Genomic DNA, 9,989 nt, shown 5'->3' on the forward strand with positions numbered 1-9,989 from the left:
AAGATGCCTACTTAATATGATACATTTGGGCATGTGAATATTTGTTAAGTCAGACTTAGGCATGAGGCGTGACTTGGCCTCCCTACAGTTTTGTGGTACTGAGTGAGTTGAAATGCCATCTAGGGATTGAGATAATGATTTACTGCTTAAGAGAAGCAGTATTTACCTTATAGATGTGGTCCCCCAAGGGACTGAATGATGAGCTCTTAGTTAATGTAATGCTGTCATGTAATTTATTTTATTATTCCAATGTTGAAGTGATTAGAATTAGTTTCAGTGATCTAGTAAAGCTGTATTTATCTGGTTAGATTACTACGCACTGAAGGAGGGGCTACCCTGGATATAAATATTAAACATTTCTTAATATGCATCCCTGCAGTATTTTTGATATTGTCCAACCCCCCTTATTAATATTGTTAGGACAGTGTAGATTTTTGGATGAAGTATATATTAACCTGCATCATTTTTTCAGCAAAAACTGCAATTTCACAATCAATATAACATATAAACTCCACATTTAACACATTTAATACACAGGTGATTAAAGTGCACAAAAGTCTAATCTGTCTAAATGTGGAAAAAACAGTAGAAAGGGAGTTGACTAATGATAAAGAATTTGTGTGGTTGAGACTGCTGATAAAGTAGGTGTGATCTGTATGCAAGATGTAGCTAAATATGAATAAGAGATCATGTCCCAAATGTCTGATGAGGCCTATTATCAAAAAATTCCCTCTGACCCCACCATTGCATTACAGAAAGGAATCCTTGCCTTTTCAGAAGGCGCTAAGGAACGGGGTTGGATCTCAAAAGCTGACTTTGATTTTCCTTTTTGTCAACATCCAATCATGCAGTTTTTTTTATAAACTCCCCAAAGTGCATAAGTCTTTGACTAACCTCCCTGGTCGCCTTATATTTGCACGGATAAACTCACTTCTATCCCCTTATCAGAATTAGTTGATTTCTTTATAAAATCTGCTGTGCATATGTTGCCAGGTTACATTAAAGACGCTACGGATTTAATTTACAAAATTTCCTCTGTAACTGATCTCCTTACTAATGATGATTTGTGTGATTTTCTAATCCTTTTGAATTTGAATATTATATTGTGTCTGTTAATTCAAGGTACCTAAGTCACCAGTTTGATATCTGTGGACCTCTTACTGGATAATTTGGGAAAACATATATGGAGGTGTTATGATACTTCCCCAGATATCTGATGAAGGTCAATCAGACTGAAACGCTGTAAACTAATATATAATAAGTGAGACAGTGCACAGGAGTTTTTCAGCTTTTATTAAGGGAGACTTGAAAAAATGTGAACCTTTCTTTTATTGTCAACAATACTTTTATTTCGACCTTTAGGGGTTCCAAAGCTCCCACATAGAACAAACTCACAAATGTTCTCTTAATATTTTGATAGTGATATGTCATTGTGTTTACTCCACCACAGACAATGTATGATTGCTATCATTTAAATGCAACTTGCCACATGTGGAGGTTTCACGTTATTAAAAAAAGCAGTATGAATTCCAGACACTAATAAGAAGAATATTTCTGACAGTGCTAGACATGCATGTGTGTATGAAAGAAAGGCATTCTGGTCTTAATGTCTAGGGTTGTAGCCAGTCCCTTAGAATCATATGGCACCATCTACACTCACACACACACACACAAAAGGGCAACATAGTGTGCACCCTTACATTACAGTATTATAAACAAAAACAAAAAAAACTTTTCATTAACTCAAATTTGATGTCAGATGTTTTATTCCAATTTGTTTTCACAAATGTTAACACTCTCCTGGAGGCCAATTTGCTTGTTTGCTCTGCTCTTCAACCTCTGGTACTTAAGCCCATTACTGAAGAAGGTTTGTTTGTGTGTGTGTGTGTGTGTGTGTGTGTGTGTGTGTGTGTGTGTGTGTGTGTGTGTGTGTGTGTGTGTGTGTGTGTGTGTGTGTGTGTGTGTGTGTGTGTGATGTGCATTGTCACCGCAGCACAGACTAGGGCGATAGTGCTGAAAACACACACACTCACATATACATGTATACACATATACAACTTCTCTTGCTCCTCCATCTAACTTAACAAACTCAATTCCATGTTTACAGACATGCAAACACACAGCTTTGCAATGCAAACCTAAACACTTTCTTGAGGCCACTGTGGCCACACATGTGGAAAGGCAAAATATGGAAATATGAACTCTGTTACTGAAGCAGCTTCTATGAAAAGATATAACTGATATAACTGGATTTATGATCTAAATAACATAAAAATATGCATATCCAAGCCATAAAGTATAACTGTAGAACCATCAGCAGCTGGCAAGTCTTTCTCAACACACCTCTCTTTTCTTTTCTGCTTGGCATTCTCTTTTTCTTCCTCCTCCTCCTCATCTAAAAAACTGGATCTTAATTGCAGTTAATTAAACTGCTCATGGCTTACAAAGAAGGAGAAGTGCTAGCAGCATATATGTCAGCAATAAAACACTGACACATTACACCACTAGCAGGGGTTACAGATGGTCAGCATTTGGGTGGATGTGGCTTCGTTATCTCTCTGGTTTTTCCTCTGACTCAACTTTTAATTAGAATCTCAGGAGATGTGGAACGTATGCTGAACACCCATTGTATGAGTATGCAAACACACATACAGACACATAAAATGCACATTCTGCCTTCTAAGCAGATTTTCTTTGAGTGTTTGAATGAATGTTACAGTTGAAATGCCGCAGAGGGCGACAGAGGGCTGGGAAATAATGGAGGACGGCAGTGTTGCTACAGAGGCAATGGCTATGATGCCTGAGAATTTCACAGAGGCAGAAGTAATTTGCACTCTCCAGAGATAATTAATCCTGGTTCGTTTAAAGACATGCTGATGACCAAAGATGATTTAACTGTAGCTGCGCTCAAGCATTTCACCCCTATGGCCAGTGCTTCAGAGCCATCAGATGCCAACTCAGTAAGTACTGTGCAAGCATCAAAGTCCAACACAAGGGGGAAATGCAAGCCATGTATGCTCAAGAGACTGCAAGCTGCAACCACTGTTTCAGGTGTGGCCAGGAAGGGCACCAAGCTGTCAGCTGCCTGTCAAAGGCTAAGTTTGCGGTAAACATGATGGGGTCACTGGGAAAAGACCATCAGTGACCAAACAAGAACCAGCGCTGTGTTAGTGGTCTATTGCCAGGGTTAACAGTGTGACAGAGGAAATCATCCTAGAGATTCTTGAAAAACCAGGGCCTGTCAGCCTAGGTGATATACATGCAGAGGCATTAAAGCTCCATCAAGATACATCTGAAATCATTGTCGCTGTAATCAGTTATACTCCAGCCCAAGAAAAGCCTGTAAATGACACCATTAGAGTAGGAAAGAGAGGTCTCACGGTTCCAAGTAGCCAAATATGTGAAGAGTCATGTCAGTCATGGCCACAAGGAGGAACAATGCTATTTTAACATACCTTAGAGTGTCCTGCCGGAGGGGCTAGAACTGTTTCCTGTATTAGTTGTTGTGCCCCCTGGTGCCTCCAATGCTGTAAGAAATCCCAGTGTACAACTCCGCAAAGCACAACATCTTCCTGTCACCAACAACAGTCTTAGGCTGTCTAGAATAAATCCCTGACAGTAGGCCAGTAAATGTTCACCTTCCCAGCAGCCATCAAACAGTGACACATATGTGTTCGTTGCAAAGGTTAGCCCAACCAGGAGCACCAATGATAGAACTAAAAGTTCAGCCGAGTCTCACACACAGGAAAAGTTGTATCCTCCTGTCAATTTAGAGCATCTTGATCAGCAACAGCAGGAAGTTGTGTTCAGATGCTTTTCAAGGAGTCAAATGTGTTTGCAAGAGGGGAAGGAGACATGGGTTGTATACCCACCTTACAGCTGAAGATCAATCTTGTGGACAACAACCCTGTTCAAAAATGCTATAACTCCATACCCAAGCCCCCACACATGGAGATGAAAGGGTATGTGCAGAATCTCCCAGACAGAGGTTGGATCCGCAAAACTATGTCTTCAGACATGTACTTCAGAGGGGTGAACCAAAAATGTGTCCCAGACCATCATACTTTGCCACAAATTCAAGACCGACTTGACAGTTTGGGGGGCAACACATGCAGTATGTGAGATTTATAATTATTAATGAATTAATAACATAGCAAACATATTGAATATTGAACTGCATCTATTAAACCACTAAACCAGACTGATATTTCACTCTCCTTGCAGATTGTTATGTCTTCCTCCTAACAAAAGGTGGAGACAAACCCCATACAGTTTGTTAACAAGTCAGTTTCCCTTTCACTGTAACTCTGTTTTTCTCTTTTTACTCAGTTATAAAACAAAACGTGTTGCTAAAAATTACAATACAGAAGCACTTCTTGATCAAAGATTACAATGACTAATTAATACAATATCCATAGATGTAATAATTTGGTTTAATTTTTTGCTCAAAGGATATCTCAGTTAGGAATGGTCCACGAAACCAGTACTTGATTTTTATTGACATTTTCTTGACATTTTATTATTTTTTCATTAAATTATGAAATTATGAATTAAATATGACACATGCATCCCAAGATAGTTATCACTATATGTGATGCTGCCCTTCTGAAGGACTACGTTTCTGATTAGCAGTCAGTTTTCACTAGGCCCAACAGAAACAAGGTGCTTCTAATCTCCTTTGATGGCTATGGATTATGATCGAGACTTTGAAATCCCTAACCTTAATAAATAGCTCAGGACGCAGTGAAGGTAATTTATCTTATTCCAGCCTTCCTTAGCATTACCAGCCATTCTCATTTTGCAGTCCTGAGAGGTAAAAACAACTGTTTAGCATTTATGTAAATAACTTTTTAGGAACTCCAGATGGCAGTTCTCATACTTACAGTATCTGCCATGCCTTTTCAGAGGGCTCAGAGTTTGATATGTACAGGATATGCATGGTAACTAATGTCATGCACACATTCTGTATACTGACTGACTGGATATTTAAACTTGTCAAAAAATTTAGTGTCAAGCGAAACATAATTGTGGATTAATTCTAGAACACTTTTACATAAAAAAGTTAAAAAGACATAATTTCGCTTTTTTATGAGTTTGTTTAACAATAGTAAAAGTTGGGTTTCCTGAATAGAAGGAACAGGGCCCCATTCCTTGAAGCCAGGCCTGGGATTGGTGCTCATCTGTTTGGTTTGGTTGATTTAAATATTGCAAGCAATGATCAGTAATTTAAGGATTTCAATCCAAAATGCTTCAGTGTGTAATTTCACCTTCTAAACCTGTATTAATTACTGCTCATGGCACTCTTATTGGTCTTCTCAAGTCCTGTCCTTAGGGACAACATAGCCTCTAGTTTCACAGGGGTGTGGTATGACTATATAGGCTGGTGGAAAGAGCAGCAACAATATATACAAAGCCAGAGTTCCAGATAATGGGGGAATGCCTGCCATTTGTCTGTCACAGGTCATTATTGTACAAGTCATAGCTGAACAATAGCATGACTGCAACTTAGACCATGTCTTTTAAATGTGTTAAGTCTGAGTCCTTTGAGCAACGAATTTCATTTCCTTGAGTTTCATCAGCTCAACACACATTTTGTGTTTGGTATTACAATGGCAATTTTGTTATGTTTTGTTTTTTTTTCATGTTTTCTTAGATCCTAACCTCTTAATACCAACATATACATACAGTTCTAATACGGAATCTGTATCACAAAGGAAAAGAAGCTAAGGCATTAGGGGAGCAAGACCTCAAAAGCTCATCAAAGGGACAGTTGTAAGCTTAGCTACAGGTCGGCATTTTGTCTTAGCAGGTCTTCCTTATTTTATGTCAATTAGACAACACTCATTTAACACTATCATCTTGCAGATATCATTGCTGTTCTTTTGCCATCCAGAATGATGTGATTAGTTACAGTTGACAAATTTTTATTACCCACATACATCCTTTGGAATATTAATTACGTCCCAACAGGACTTAACTCATGAATAAAGACCCAGAGATCCCTGAGCTCCACCACTTCAGGAAGCAACCCTTTCTCCTCTTGTGTCTTCTAGGGGGTTTTAGGGAGGTCATGACAAGTATGATCCCCTTTTGGCCACAGCTATTTCTATAATAGACTTTTTAGGGGGTCCATTGCAGCTTCGTGTTCCAAAACTTTGCTTACTTTGGGATTGCAATAGCTCCTGCTACTCACAATTGCCCTGGGCACCATTTCCTAATATTAATCAGTCTTAGAAGCTGAAAGCATTTTCTAAGAGTGTTTCTTATGAACACTCTCAAAGTTTCACAAAGTAGTACTTAAAAGTGCATGCTATTAACATCGACTGTCAATGGTTCCCAGGATGATACTGAATACACTTTAAAGTAACTCTGCATATTTAACTGTAAGCAGTGCCAGATATTAAAATGTAAATCGATAAAGCTTACACTTTGCTGCAATTTATAATTCATGGTAGTGTATAGATGTCAGTTTAAGAAATTAAACATTGATTAATTTACTTGCTGCTTGAGGCAGACGGTACAGTACTCTATTAAACCTAAAGTTATGTGGACCAAAACATCATGACCACTCACAGATAAAGCAAATAACGTTGAGTATCTCTAACAAAGTATCTATAACAAAGGCGCATGTTAAGGTGTTGAATTAACTGGGCATAGTTTTGAAAGGCACACACCTCTGTATATAAGGTCTGATAATTCACACTACATGTCTGGGCAAAAATCAAGCCATGAAGTCCAAAGAATTCTCTATAGACCTCTGTGATAAAACTGTATTGAGGCATAGATCAGGGCAAGAGTACAAACCATTTCTTTGAGTGCTTTGAGTGTTACCAGGAGCACAGTGGCCTCAATAATTGTGAAATGGAAGAAGTTTGGAACAGGACTCTTCGTAGATTTTAGTAACCAGGCAAAAAAGGGCCTTGGGGAAGGGGGTGTCCAAGAGTCCAATGGTCATCCTAACAGAGCTTCAGAAGAACATGCCAGAGGGATAAACCATCTCAGCAGCACTCTATCAATCAAGCCTTTATGATAGAGCAGCTAGACAGACACCACTTTGAGTAAAAGGCATATGACAGCCCCTTTGGAAGTTGCCAAACAGCATTTAAGGGGTTCTTTGAGCAGAACTCCAAACACCATGTCCAGCGAACACCAGGATCTGCTTATCTGTTAATTACCATCCCTACAGTGAAGCATGGTGGCTGCAGCATCATGCTATGGTGGTGTTTCTCACCACCAGTGACAGTGAAATCCTTGAAGAAAATGTGCTCTGAATAGAGAGAATGGGGCAATGGTTCACCTTTCAGCACAACAATGACCTGTAGCATACAGCTAAGACAACACTTGAGTGGCTCTGGGACAAGTCTCTGATTTCCTTGAGTGGCCCTACCGAAGCCCAGACTTAAACCGCATAGAACAACTGTGGAGAGACCTAAAGATGGCAGTACACAGAGACTTTCCATCCAATTTTACCCAGCTTGAGAGGATCTGCCAAGAAGAATGGGATGAACTGCCCATATCAAGGTGTGCAAACCTTACCCAGGAAGACTCAAAGCTTTAAGTGTTGCCAAAGGGGCTTAAATGTTTTCACTTTGTCATTGAGTGTAGATAGATGAGCAAAAATGGCAGTTTTATCAATTTACAATTAAAGAAGAATAAGAATAAAGAATAAGAATAAAGTGTGAAAAATGTGAAGGGGTCTGAATACTTTCTGAAGCCTCTGTATTAGATGAGAAAAGGGATGACAGAAACTGACATAATTTGCAAAAAATAAATTGTTGAATTGATTGTTAATTGCGTGTGAAAATTTAAACTCATTTTACTTCAAACATCACTTAACAAAGAAGATGGGTGTTGATTTCATGATAAATTACTTAAACGAAATTTTAAAAATAAAATAAAAACATAAATAAAACATGTAGCTTTTGGTTTTTTCCTCCTGTTCCTCCAGGATCTGGAGCTTCTTCGGATATTCTTAGCCTCCTACCTATTTGTAGGAGGCTAGGAGCACCTCCTCTAAAATTTATGATGGATTTTATGATTATTTTAGCCTTAAGAGGCTTTTGGGGAACAAGACCCTGGTGTATTTCAAGCTGAGTCAGTTTATTGACCATAAGTCTCAGTAAAATTTCCTAAAATTTCCAAAATTTTGATTTCCTAAAAGCAGAACTTTACAAAGTGCATGGAGAATTTAAGCAGTTTTGAGGTGTCAAAGATCCAGCAATATTAAAGTTTCAGAACATTTTTATTATGAAACAAGTACATTTCAGCCTGTGGCCTTCTAGATGCATTTTACATTATATACCCTTTGCAAAGTTATGTTGAAGTTTTGACGAAGATTTTTGTCTTTTATCATTAGATGGGCTAATTTCATGTCTTCAAAAGACAAAATTTTGATGTGCATTCTAACTGGATTGCTTTTACAACAGAACCCTCTTCTTGGAAATGACCTAAAACTTATATATCAGTACATATATTACCTGTTTGTATACATGCAACTTCTCTGAGTACTAGTCCGTGAACCTTCTGCATAGTGCAGTTAAAAAAGTCCCATTTACAAGTTTCTATTCTTGCTTTTTTTTCTTTCATCAGGATTTTAAATCAAGAATCAAGCGTAATCCACAACATGTGATTCAACACTACAACTCAGGAAAAGAAGCAGTACTTCTACTCAGTTTGTCGATTTCTACCAGGACAATGGCAGCTTACCCATCTGGATAAAAACCACAACTGACGCCGAATCAAATCACACCACTTTAGGACATTTATTTACAACTTTACACACCTCCTTCTGGACCAACAAAAGGCTTTATTTCACATATGCAGAAGTACTCCCCAACACCTGTAAACACATTTGATGTATAAAACTAGTGGCGTTCCCCTTATAAGCAAGTAATAGTGGATAAGAATAATAGTATAGAAATAGGTTCTAGGACTTAAAATTTCTATCCTCACAGAGACTAGGATCTTTTGATGACAGTAAACATTAGCTAACACTGGCAAGACAGAATCAGCCGCTACTTAGTTTTGAAACCTGCAAGCTAGAATTGTGTCATAACACCACTTATTTGACGTATAACAGTAATTTTTACCTAAAAACTAAACAACCACTTGGTCATCCATCTCCTCAATTGCATCTAGCTTGTACATAAAACATTTTGAACAGATCGCCCTGACTATCCCACCTGACATCTGGTACTGTTACATAGACGACAATTTTACCAAACTTCACTGCTCTAGTATCTATAGCTTCATTCAACACATCAAAAACATCAGCTCACACATCAAGTTCACTATTGAAAAGGAACAGGATGCTAATCTGCCATTGTTAGAAACCTGTGTTCATGTCAAGGCTAACAGGAGCATAAAGATCTCAGTGTACTGGAAAAACACTCACCCTGGCCAGTATCTTAATTTAAACTCTAACTACCACTCTCAACTTCAATGATCAGTGATGAAGACATTTTATTACACAACATCTTATCAGTGAGGAGGAAAATAGTGAGAGAGGGGGAGCAGATCAAGGGGGCAATCAGGGACAACAGGTAAAAGGGGAGGATGATGGGAATCCCACCCTGACCTAAGCTAACCTAAGCTAACCTGCTAAATCAACAGAGAAGCATCTCAGTGGGTCACCCTTACATGACGGGACTGTCAAAACATCTATCTAATATCTATCTAGTCTTCAAGTAATAAGGAGTCAGAACTTACCACAACACCTTAAGATCTCTGCTGGTGCACCCTGAGGACAGGAAACCCCCTTGAGAGAAAGACTTTAGTGTTGGATTACATCACATATAAAAACAGTGAGGAACACTAGATCAGTGTAACAGGGTTACGTCCCCAAGGTGGACTAGAGAAAATGATGACATGACAACAACAATTGAGCAGTGGGGGCCTTAACTGAAAATGTGTGGGGTTTATTTGACTATTTACAATATTTACATAGACAAAAAATGTTATCAGACAGACAACATCAGCTGTCTGTGAAC

The sequence above is a fragment of the Xiphias gladius genome, chromosome 9 (genome assembly GCF_016859285.1).
Source record: "Xiphias gladius isolate SHS-SW01 ecotype Sanya breed wild chromosome 9, ASM1685928v1, whole genome shotgun sequence".
Classification (NCBI taxonomy): domain Eukaryota; kingdom Metazoa; phylum Chordata; class Actinopteri; order Istiophoriformes; family Xiphiidae; genus Xiphias; species Xiphias gladius.